Genomic DNA, 12,899 nt, shown 5'->3' on the forward strand with positions numbered 1-12,899 from the left:
CTAGTTGTCTCTCTCAAGTTAGCAGCCGACTGCAGGTTTGAGCTACTCTATGGTAGGTGTGTGGCATGCATGCAGGCTTGACCTACACTATGTTACACAGAGGTGTCTCCAAGCTGTGCACTATGCTGTGTGTTGGATATAGCTTTTGCTAGTTTAAAAACAAAACAAAACAAAAAAGAGGTTTCTGGGCTACACGATGCTTTGATAAAGACCCAGTGTTTCTAAGAGTTGATGGGTTCCAAAGCTGGTGGTAAATGTACCACCGCCATGTTGGGAAGCTGAGGTGGGAGGAGCCACCAGCTACAGCAGACATTTTGGTCTTACACATGCCACAGTTTAAAGCAATAGTTACACAATAAGGCAGATTCAGATGAAACAAGACTTTAAATGGTTTACAATGTGTGTAAAAATGTACATAGGCTTGGAAGAGAGAGTAAAAGGAATATATACAGTTATATAAAGAAATACATAGTTTTTGAAAATAAAGTCTTTAAAGAGACAGTAAAGGTAGTATAAAAAATAAGCCACGTAAAGATGGATATTACACAGACAATCTGGAGTATGTTGTTTTGGGGATTTCTAACTGGAAAAAATTATTTGATCATAAAAGCTGTTGAGTTAAACCAATATGTGTATTTTAAAGATACCTTGACTTCAAAATTTGGATCTAAGGATATTTTGCTTTGGAAAGGAGGCTCTGCTTTTGTTTCCACAGAAAGCCAGAGGCTATGGATTTGTTCCAGATTAAGATACGTCAGGTTTGACCAGCCAAGACCCCATGAAAGGTCTCCAATGACACCGTGGCCCAGATGATCCAACATTCAGAACTGTTTCAAGGCAACTGGCTCAGACAATACAGACTCATGGACTACCCCATAAGCCTAAAATTTTCTTTGTGTCCCCATAAGATACAGCATCCTCATCCAGCAAAAAGTAGTAAGAGAAGCTACACCCAAATTCCCAAATATACCAAGCTGGCTTTGGGATGGAATTGGCTCACTCCCTCTCTAAACCCAGGCATATTGAAAAAAAAAAAAAAAGGTTAAGAGATTCTTGTGTCCCAAATTGGAATAGCCCTCTGGTGTGGGACAGAGAAAAACCAATATTTTTATTTAAATCAGGTTGATTATAAATGTGATCTCTTTCTAAAGAAAAAAAGGGGATATGATATAGATATGATAGGATAAAAGAGTAGATTATTAAATCTACTTTTAAAAAGCAACTTGTTTAAAAATGTTTTACATTGCTATGGATTTTAGTTTATTGATACAAATTTAAAGTTAATTTTGTTATACTGTATGTGTATTTTTACTCTTGTTTAAGGTATTATGTTTATACAACTCATTTAAATTGTAATGGAACAATTAGTCTTCTATGATAGTCAAACTTATAGTCATGTTAAGTTTTCTAGGTATATATTCATAGATATATTTCAGATAGAGAGGTAATCTTCAAATACTTCAAAGACCTACAGAATATGGCATTTAAAATGTTTTAAATTTAGACTTTCTGGACAGTGAGACATGTCTGCTCCTGGCAGCACCGATTTACTTCAGAGAGGAGGATGGGCATCGAAGACACTCTGTATGGAGTTTATCTTCACCTTGGCAAAAATAGCCATTTGGGCAAGAAACTGTTCTTGCCTGGACTGCTTGAAAAAATATATCGACTGGACATGCAGGACCCATAGGAAAGTGACCACTGAACTTTGCTTGGCAAAGTGGTCCTTCAGGTTCTTGCTTAGCAGAGGAAACTGCCAGACATTCTACAGGACACAGAGAAAAGTGACTGAGAGACTCTAAGCCTGTGGGCTGAAGACAGATGCCCCAACTTTACAAAGGAACATTAGGTGACTGTCTAGGCTGCCAGCTGTCTCTGTCTACCCTGCAAGACTTTCCAAAAGTTGCTTGCATCCTTCTCCCATTTCTCAGGTAATATATCCTTCTGAGGTCTTTGATGTAGTTGAAGACTAGATAGTTATAATTTCCTTAGTTATGATAAGAGATAAGTTAGATATGAAACCTTAGACTCACAAATATAAGATAGATAGGATATCTTCTTTAATTTTGCTAAATATTGTAACTGTAATTCTTGCTAGATAACTGTTTTGTTATATGTAATTTTACTATGTGAATGTTGAAACCTTCCTTTTTAAAAAAGAGAAAAGGAGAAGTGCTGTAGATATCGCTCTGTATAAATAAAATGCTGATTGGCTAGTAGCCAGGCAGAAATTATAGGCGGGACAAGCAGAGAAGAGAATTCTGGGAAGTGGAAGGCTGAGGCAGAGAGATGCTGCCAGCTGCCGTGATGACAAGTGAGATGTAAGGTACAGGTAAGCCACAAGCCACGTGGCAAAGTATAGACAAATAGAAATGGGTTAATTTAAGATAGAAGAACTAGATAACAAGAAGCCTGCCACTGCCATACAGTTTGTAAGCAATACAAATATCACTGTGTTTACTTGGTTGGGTCTGAGTGGCTGTGGGACTGGCAAGTGAGAGAGATTTGTCCTGACCGTGGACCAGGCAGGACCAGAAAAACTCTAGTTACATATCTTCTTAACTTTGCAATATAGTTTGCACCATGGTCTTTCAGTATTCTCTAAGCTCCCAGAAGAGGTAATGACTGGAGAGGTTTCAGTACCTGAAGGTGCTGGTAAATTGAGAAGCCTACTCCAGATACTTAAGGAACTCATCCTTATATGTTCTAGAGTCACTTCTGTACCAAAATCTGTATAGTCAGGGTTCTTTAAAGTAACAGAACTAATAGAATGAATCTCAATACCTCTCTCTCTCTCTCTCTCTCTCTCTCTCTCTCTCTCTCTCTCTCTCTCGTGTGTGTGTGTGTGTGTGTGTGTGTGTGTGTGTGTGTGTAAAATTGATTGGAATGACTTATATGCTACTGTCCAGCTGATCCATCAATGACTAGCTTTGAACAGAAAACCCATAAATCCAGTCATTGCCCCCTCCACAAAGCTGAATGTCTTGACTGGTCTTCGGGATATGCTGGAATCCCAAAGAAGTCGGCTTCAAAATCAGTGAAGGAATGGATGTGCTAGCAAGGAAATGAGCTCACAAGCAGACAAAATGTGAAAGCTTCATTCTTAACTATCCATATATCAGCTCCCAGGAGAAGATGTGGCATAGATGAAAGGTGTAACTTCCACCATCAAGATCATTATCAGAGAGGTGTGTCTCCAGCCTCAAAGGTCTTGAGTACAAGTGGATTCACCCCATTTTAAACTAAGCAGAAATAATTTCTCACAGGTATGCCCTCCATTTCTGAATTGTAGTTCATTACAGATGTAGTCAAGTTGACAACCAAGAGTAGCCATCACACCTAGTAATGTCAGAAACTACAGCTCTAAAAAGCTCACTAACATGCCCTCATAGTGTGAGCAAGAAAGAAGCCACAAGTACAAAGTGCATGGGGAAAAGCCTACAAAGCTCAACCCAACACAGAGAACTACAGGCAACTGGAGAATGCTAGGAGCAGGAGACACAGTCTCCCCTCAGGAAAAGCACATCCGTTGGATTCCCTATATCACAGCCTTAGAAACATACATACAAGTAACATGATATGAACAAAGAAGATTGTATTTAGGAACATTGATTCTTTGTTTTTGTTTTAGAGACAGAGTTTATCTGTGTTGCCCTCACTGTCATAGAACTTGGTCTGTAGACCAGGCTTGTCTTGGACTCTGAGATCTGCCTGCCCTCCTCCTAAGTGCTGGGATAAAGGTGTGTGCCACCACAGACCTATAGGAATATATATGTATATGAATACACATATGTATATGCAAAAACAGTTATTGAAATAAGTGGCCATGAATTAAAAAGAGCAGGGAAGGGTATAGGGGATGATTTGGCAGTAGGAAAGGAAAAAGAGCCATGCTATAATTATATTGTTTTTATATTTATTTAAGATTTTTTTTTCATTTTCCATACCAATCATTGTTTCCTCTCCCTCCCCTTCTCCTGCTCCTCATCCTCCCACCCCATCCCTATCTACTCCTCATAGGGGGTAAGGCATCCCTTGAGTAGTCAACAAAGGCTGGCATACCAATGTGGGGTGAAATCAAGCCTCTTCTTCCTCTATCAAGGCTGAATAAGGCATCCCACCATAGAGAATAAGCTGTAGAAAGCCAGCTCATGGACACAGGATAAGTCCTGGACCTATTGTCAGGGGACCCACTAACAGATTAAGACACACAACTGTCACCCACATTCAGAGGGTCACATTTGGTCCCATGCAGATTCCCCAGCTGTCAGTCTGCCTTCCATGAGCTCCCATTAACTCAGATCTGCTGTTACTATGGTTTACTGCATGATCTTGACCTTTCCTTCCTCTTATAATTCCTCCTTCCTCTCTTCAACTGAACTCCAGGAGCTCAGCCAAGCATTTGGCTGTGGATCTCTGCATCTGTTTCCATCAGTCATTGGATGTAGGGTCTATGATGACAATTAGGGTAGTCACCAATCTGACTACAGGGAAAGGCTAGTTCAGATGCCCTCTCTACCATTGATAGGAGTCTTAGTTGGGGACATCCCTGTGGTTTCCTGGGAATTTCCCTAGCACAGGGTTTCTCCCTAACCCTATAATGGCTCACCCTGTTAAGATATCGCTTTCATTGCTCTCTCTCTCTATCCCTCCCCCAACTCGACCATCTCATCCCCTCCTGTTCCCACCCCCATCTCCTCTTCTCCACTTCCCCCTCCTGGTTTACTTTAGTTAGTTTTTTCCAGTCCTGCCAGGCCTCCACAGTCCTATGGCCCACTTATAAAATAATCACTCAGAAGCTTATATTAACTATAAATGCCCAGCCATTAGCTCAGGCTTATTACTGACTAGCTCTTACACTTAAATTAACCCATAATTCTTATCCTTGGTAAGCCACATGGCTTAGTACCTTTTCTCAGTTCTGCCTTGTCATTTTGCTTCCTGTGTCTGGCTGGTGACTCCTGACTCCACCCTTCCTTTTCCCAGAATTCCCCTTGTCTGCTCCACCCTACATATGCTTCCTGCCTGGCTATTGGCCAATCAGTATTTTATTTAACCAGTGTACAGGGACATTATCCCACAGCAGTTTACCCAGGAGATCTTAACCATTTACACTTCCTGGGGAAATCCATATGTGTCATTCTGAGGGTCATTTTTTCCCTAGCTTGTAGACAAATTTCTAAATGGTCTTATTAAATAAAAAACACAGAGCCAAATGTAAGGGTGAAAGCCTTAGAGAGATCAGGGAAAAAGAGAAAGCCACCAGCCAACTTTACCTCATCAACTCTATAGCTTCCACGTGGGCACCACTAGCTTCTCTGAGGTTGTGGATTGTAGCCTGGCTGTCCTTTGCTTTGCAACTAATTTCCACTTATGGGTAGGTATATACCATGTTTGTCTTTCTGAGTCTGGATTACCTTACTCAAGATAATTTTTTTTACTACCATTTGCCTGCAAATTTCATGATGTTATTCTTTTTAACCACTGAGAAATACTCCATTGTATAAATCTACCACATTTTCATTATCCAATTTTCAGTTCAGGGACATCTAGGTTGTTTCCAGGTTCTGGCTATTATGAATAATCCAGCTATGAACATAGTTGAGTAAGTATCCTTGTGGTATGAATTTGCATCCTTTGGGTATATGGTCAAGATTGTTCTTGCTGTGTCTTGAGGTAGATTGATGCCTAATTTTCTGAAAAACTGCCATACTGATTTCCAGAGTCACTGTACAAGATAGCACTCCCACTAGGGGTGGAGGAATGTTCCCCTTTCTCCACATCCTCTCCAATATAAGTTGTCATCAGTGTTTTAGATCTTAGACATTCTGACAGGTGTAAGATGGTATCTCAAAGTTGTTCTGATTGCATTTCTCTGATCACTAAGGATGTTGAACAATTCCTTAAGTGTATGTCAGCCATTGCAATTCTTCTGTGGAGAGGTCTCTGTCTAGATCTGTACATAATTTTTAAATTTGATTATTTTGTTTTTTTGATATCTAGTTTCTTGAGTTCTTTATATATTCTGAAGATCAGCCCTTTGTCAGATGTGTGGTGGGTGAAGATCATTTCCCATTCTTTGGGCTTCCATTTTGTCTTATTAACAGTGTCCTTTGCCTTACAGAAGCTTCTCAGATTCAGGAGGTCCCATTAATTAATTGTTGATCTCAGAGTCTGTGTTACTGGTATTATATTTCCAAAGTGGTCTCCTGTGCCAATGAGTCCAAGACTACTCCCCACTTTCTCTTCTATCAGGTTCAGTATATTTATGTTGAGTTCTTTGATCCACTTGGACTTGAGTTTTATGCATGGTGATAAACATGGATCTATTTGCATTCTTATACATGCTGACATCCAGTTATGCCAGCACCATTTGTTGAAGATGCTTTCTTTTTTCCATTGTACAATTTTGATTTTTTTTTGTTAAAGATTGGGTGTTCATAGGTGTGTGGATTAATGTCAGGGTCTTCAATTCGATTCTACTGATTCCTTGCTGTCATAGAACTCAGTCTATAGACCAAGCTTTTCTTGTACTCAGACTTCTACCTGCCCTCTTCCCAAGTGCTAGGATAAAGTTGTGTTCCACAACAGATCTACATATATTTATGCAATAACAGTTACAGAAATAAGTGGCCATAGATTTAAAAGAGAACAGGGAAGACTATAAGGGAAGACTTGTCAGTGGAAAGGGAAAGGAGACATGTTGTAATTATATTATAATGTCAAAAATTTTAAAGTTAAAAAAATCAAAACATAAAATAAAGGAACAAACAACAACAAATTCAAAGTAAAATTAAAACAAACATAAGTTCATATACCAATAAGGAAATGCAGACTAGGACTCCTTTAAGCTTCCATGCTGCCCTAGCTACAATGACCATCTTCAGGAATAGAAATAACTAACGTTGGCATCAATGTAGGTAAAGAAGGTCATACGCTTCTATGGGAGTGAGAACTAGAGAATCAACTTTTGAAATCAGTGTATATGTTCCCAAATAAATGAATAATTAAAATGAAAGAAAAAAACAACACACAACTCCTGTGTGACACAATTACAGAACTGGTCCATGGCACTATTCCTGTGGAAACAATGATGAACATCTACTTACCACAGATAAGGAGGCAATGACAAATCATCATTAGGAAACCAATGAAGTCTAACTTGATGAACCAATGAGGTTTGTCTATATGTATGTCTGCATGCAATGTATGTTCCTTGTGCCCCATGAGGCAAGCAGGAATCAATGGATGCCCAGAAGTGAGCATACATATTGAATATCCATGTAAGTGTGCTTGGAATTCAAAGTGAGTGTCTGAACAAGCAGACAGTGTTCCTAACCACTGAGTTATCTCTGAATCTTAGTGGACCAGTGAGTTTTATTGGGGTGACTTACAGGACTGTGGGTGACAGGTTACTCATAGAAGCACAAAGGACTCAATGGAAGCTGCATCACCCTGTGAGGGTGATGGCTAATAAATCTGAAAACCTGGGGAGCATGGCACAGCTTGCAGGCAGTTCAAGGAAGGGTGGAAATGTCTTTTAAGCTACTCACTACTTCTTCCAGTCAGCTTGTCCTGCTTGTCTTGTCTGGTCCAGTCAGCTTGTCGTATGTCTGCTCTATGGCTTGTCTGTGCATCTTCTGTGTAGTTCAGCTGTCTGACAGTGTCAGCAGTCATTACCAATTATATATGCTTGAGGGAGGAGGGCACTAGTGAAACTTGTCAGTTTCTGTGACTTCCCAAAGCTACGAAGTTTTCTATTTCTGAGCTTAAGAGCTTCTCTGCAGGACTGAATGCATCACCTCACCTTAGAGCAGTGTCTCTCAACCCTCAACCCTTTGGGATCTCATTTCAAGCATTTTGCATGTGAGACATTTACACTACAATTCTTAATAGTAGCAAAACTACCACTAGGAAATAACAAAATAATTTTATGGATGGGGCTCACCATAACATGAGGAACTGTATTAAATGGTTGCAGCATTGGGAAGATTGAAAACCACTGCCTTAGACTATCCTGTTCCTTGACCTTTCCTTTCATGCCCTGTGTTTTGAGGAAATTCCTCCACAATGGAAAGATTTACTCTTAGAGGAAACTGATACACAATTCTGGGCATGAACTCCAAAGACTTGCCATTTTACCAATGAGCACTTGCCCATCAAATTCACTGATGCTTTATTCACTATATCTAGGAAATAGAATCAACCTAGATGTCCATTTATTGAAACATGGGTAAACAAAAAATGTGATACTTTTCTATACAACCAAGCATATTTTTCAGGTGTAAATAAAAATGAAAGTGTGAACTCTAGATGTACATGTAGGTTACTGGAAATAATGAGGAGTTCAGATACCTAGGCCCCAAAAGTCAAACATCACATGTTCTCTCACATATGTATGTCTGAGCTACAAACTTTGTTTTTGTGTTCAAGTAAGACTACATGTAGAAGTCAGGAATCTAGAAATGGACCATTAGTGGGAAGATGAAAGAAGTGAGACTAGATAGTAGAATCTAGGTGATATGAAATTAGAGGATGGGAATCCTGGGGGCAGAATGGTTCAAATATGTAGTGAAGGGGGGCTGCTGAAAGATCAACATGAATAAGATATCTGTGAACAAGGATCATGGGAACCCATCATTTTGCATCCCAAGTAAAAAATACAATAAGAAGATAGTAGTAGGCCACATTATAAGAGAATGGGGCATTGGATGATGTGTGCTAAATGTTTAACTGGGGATGGGGCAGGGAGAAGGGATGAAGAGTGGGTGGGTCAAGTAATGATTTGTGAAGAAGCCTTACGAAATCCCCCTATCTTACAAATTAATAGTAAATATGATTTTAAAATCTTTGAAAAAAGGTGTCCCACATGGATAATTAATGGCCCAGGCATCACAGCTATATAATTGAACTCTTTGTATCAGGTACTGGTTATCAGCCTAGGACTTACTGGTAATGGAGAACTCATTGTCACTCTAAACAATGCTCATTACCAGTGCTCTTCCTTGGCTACCATAAGTACATGGTGTAGCTGAAGACACCACTTTGGTTGCAAGATATAGAGAGAGCAATATAGAACTTACCAGGCAACTCTCCCTGATGATCAGCTTTTGTAGCAATGTAAGGTCCAGTGCAGGCTGTTCACAGAGAAATGATGTCAATTGCTGTGGGATGTTCTGTACGGCAAATGTGTTGCTGATTAGTCAATAAATAAAACACTGATTGGCCATTGGCTAGGCAGGAAGTGTAGGCAGGACAAGGAGGAGAATAAAGCTGGGAAGTGGAAGGCTGAGTCAGGGAGACACTGCCAGCCGCCATGATGACAAACAGCATGTGAAGATACCGGTAAGCCACGAGCCATGTGGCAAGGTATAGATTAATGGAAATGGATTAATTTAAGCTGTAAGAACAGTTAGCAAGAAGCCTGCCACGGCCATACAGTTTGTAACCAATATAAGTCTCTGTGTTTACTTGGTCGGGTCTGAACGGCTGTGGGACTGGCAGGTGAAAGAGATTTGTCCTGACTGTGGGCCAGGCAGGAAAACTTAAGCTACTAATGGCGTCCAACGTGGTGGCAAGAGTTTCCACCTAAAAACTGAGAGAAAAGATTCTAAAACGGAGCTAAAAACAGCTTCCCAATTGTCTCTCTCAAATGAGCAGCAGCTGCCGGTTTGAGCTACTGGTGGGTTCCTAGCGTGCATGCTCGATCTGCAGTATGGCGGGAATGAGGCCTCTGCAAGTGGCACATTAAGCTGTGTGGTGGATTTAGCCTTTGCAGGTACAAAAAAAAAAAAAAAAAAAGAGGTTTCTGGGCTACACGCTGCTTGGATAAAAGCATAGACCCACGATAGCTCCCAGAGCTGAGGTGGGCGGAGCCAGCAGCCACAGCTGCTGCAGTTTAAAGTGATAGATTCACAATAAGACAGATTCAGATGTAATAGTTTACAATGTGTGTAAAAATGTACGTAGGCTTGAAAGAAAGAAAAAGGAATATATACAGTTATATAAAGAAATAAATAGTTTTTAAAAATAAAGTCTTTAAAGAGACAGTAAAGGTAGTATAAAAAATAAGCCACGTAAAAATGGATATTACACAGAGAATCTGGATTGTGTTGTCTTTGGAATTTTTTTTTTTTTTTTTTTTTTTTGGTTTTTTTTTGAGACAGGGTTTCTCTGTGTAGCTTTGCGCCTCTCCTGGAACTCACTTGGTAGCCCAGGCTGGCCTTGAACTCACGGAGATCCGCCTGGCTGTGCCTCCCGAGTGCTGGGATTAAAGGCGTGCGCCACCACCGCCCGGCTGTCTTTGGAATTTTTAACTGCAGAAAAACATTTGATTGTAAAAGGTGTTGAGTTAAACCAATATGCATATTTTAAAGATATCTTGACTTCAAAATTTGAATATAAGGATATGTTGCTTTGGAAAGGAGACTCTGCTTTTGTTCCCACAGAAAGCCAAAGGCTATGGATTTGTTCCAGATTAAGATACATCAGGTTTGACCAGCCAAGACCCCCTGAAGGTCTCCGATGACACCATGGCCCAGATGATCCAACATCCAGAATGGTTTCAAGGCAACTGGCTCACACGATACAGCCTCATGGACTATTCCATAATTCTAAAATTTTCTTTGTTTCCCCATAAGATACAGCGCCCCCTTCCAGCAGGAAGTAGTAAGAGAAGCTACGCCCAAATTCCCAAATTATATGTAATTTTACTTTGTTAAGGTTAAAACCTTCCTTTTTGAAAAAAAAAAAGGGGGGGGAAGTGCTGTGGGATGTTCTGTATGGCAAATGTGTTGCTGATTAGTCAATAAATAAAACACTGATTGGCCATTGGCTAGGCAGGAAGTGTAGGCGGGACAAGGAGGAGAATAAAGCTGGGAAGTGGAAGGCTGAGTCAGGGAGACACTGCCAGCCGCCATGATGACAAACAGCATGTGAAGATACCGGTAAGCCACGAGCCATGTGGCAAGGTATAGATTAATGGAAATGGATTAATTTAAGCTGTAAGAACAGTTAGCAAGAAGCCTGCCACGGCCATACAGTTTGTAACCAATATAAGTCTCTGTGTTTACTTGGTCGGGTCTGAACGGCTGTGGGACTGGCAGGTGAAAGAGATTTGTCCTGACTGTGGGCCAGGCAGGAAAACTTAAGCTACAGTCAATGGTCTTACTTATCCCTGGGCCATGCATCTTACAGTACAAATCTGCTAGCCAAGATGTGTGTACTGGTGCAAAATTGGCACTACTTTATGGACATAAACATACTCTCTCTTGATTGTATTTCAAGCATGTCCCACAGAGAGGAACTCATTCCGTGGTAAAACAAAAACAACAACAAAAAACATGACTTGTGAACTATAGGTTGTAGGGCAAAACCTATTGATAATGATATGATAATGATCATGAACGCTAATCTGCCATCTAAATATTCATTTTTAAAATAATCACTTTGTACTACTCTCCATGTTGATAAAAGAAGTCTCCTTATAGTAGATAGTTCGTAATGCATAGACTCATAACTGTTCAAAAACTAAGAACAAGCAACTGTGTTATATTGGGGCAATTACCATTTCATCATGGCTGAGGGTGGGACCTACAAGTCTCCTGTACCTTACTGCAGGTGTACTAGCAATTAATGAAAGCTATATCATTTTATTATAGTTTCATATTTTTCTTTTCTTTTCTTTTTTTTTTTTTTTTTTTTGGTTTTTTGAGACAGGGTTTCTCTTTGTAGCTTTGTGCCTTTCCTGGATTTCGCTCTGTAGACCAGGCTGGCCTCGAACTCACAAAGATCCACCTGCCTCTGCCTCCCGAGTGCTGGGATTAAAGGCGTGCGCCATCACTGCCCAGCCCTAGCTTCATATTTTTCTTAAGGACTTTGAAATGAATTCCTGCACGTCCTCAAGGCTTATTTTTCTTAATGTTTTGGTTTTTGCAGATAGGGTTTTCCTGTGTAGCCATGGCTCATTTAGAATTTGCAATGTAGACAATGCTGGACTAGAACTCACAGGGATACACCTTGCTCTGCCTCCAGAGAGCCAGGATTAAAGATGTGTGTCACCACATCCCTACACTTTGGGGATTTCTACATTGTATGTCAGCATTCCAATGATGTCACATTCACAGCCTATCTCTTCACAGTTAAGTTATATTCTTGCTATTTGTATGGTTTGACTCTAGTATGAAGACTTTGAGGGTGAATAAAATAATTTATCAGTGTTTCCTTTAATGAAAAATTTTCTATTATCTCTGTAATTTCAGCACTATTTAAAGGGTTTGACAAATGCTTTTGGGGAGGTGTAATTTCCAATGGACAGAAAGACATAGAGAATATATACTCTCTACCTCTATATGGATTCTCACAAGTATGAGTTTTGTGATGTACAGCACAATTAGAGGAAAAAATAAAGGTTTTGTCAAACTTTTGAAGTTACATTATTAGGATTTTTTTGTTTTTGACAAAAAGTTTATATAGTCCTGGAACACTCAGTATGTAGAGGATAATATCCTCCGACTCACAGAGATCTTGCCTCTGCTCCTGAGTGAGGGAAATAAAGGAGTGTACGACCACACCTGGCATTACTATGAATTTTTGGATGTTAAACAAGATGAATGTTTTTATTACATTTTTAACCAGAGGCTGGAGACATGGCTTAATTGTTAAAAGCACTGGTTGCTCTTCCAGAGGACCAGTGTTCAATTACCAACACAGGAATGGCAGTTCACAATGGTCTGTAAGTACACATTCAGGGGATCTGATGACTCCTTCTGTCCTCCAGCTGCACCAAGCATACATGTAGTCCACAGACATACTTGCAGGCAAAACATCTTTCAGAGGTCCTGAGTTCAATTCCCAGCAACCATATGGTGGTTCACAACCATCCATAATGAGATCTGATG

This window comes from Peromyscus eremicus, chromosome 1 (genome assembly GCF_949786415.1).
Source record: "Peromyscus eremicus chromosome 1, PerEre_H2_v1, whole genome shotgun sequence".
Classification (NCBI taxonomy): Eukaryota; Metazoa; Chordata; class Mammalia; order Rodentia; family Cricetidae; genus Peromyscus; species Peromyscus eremicus.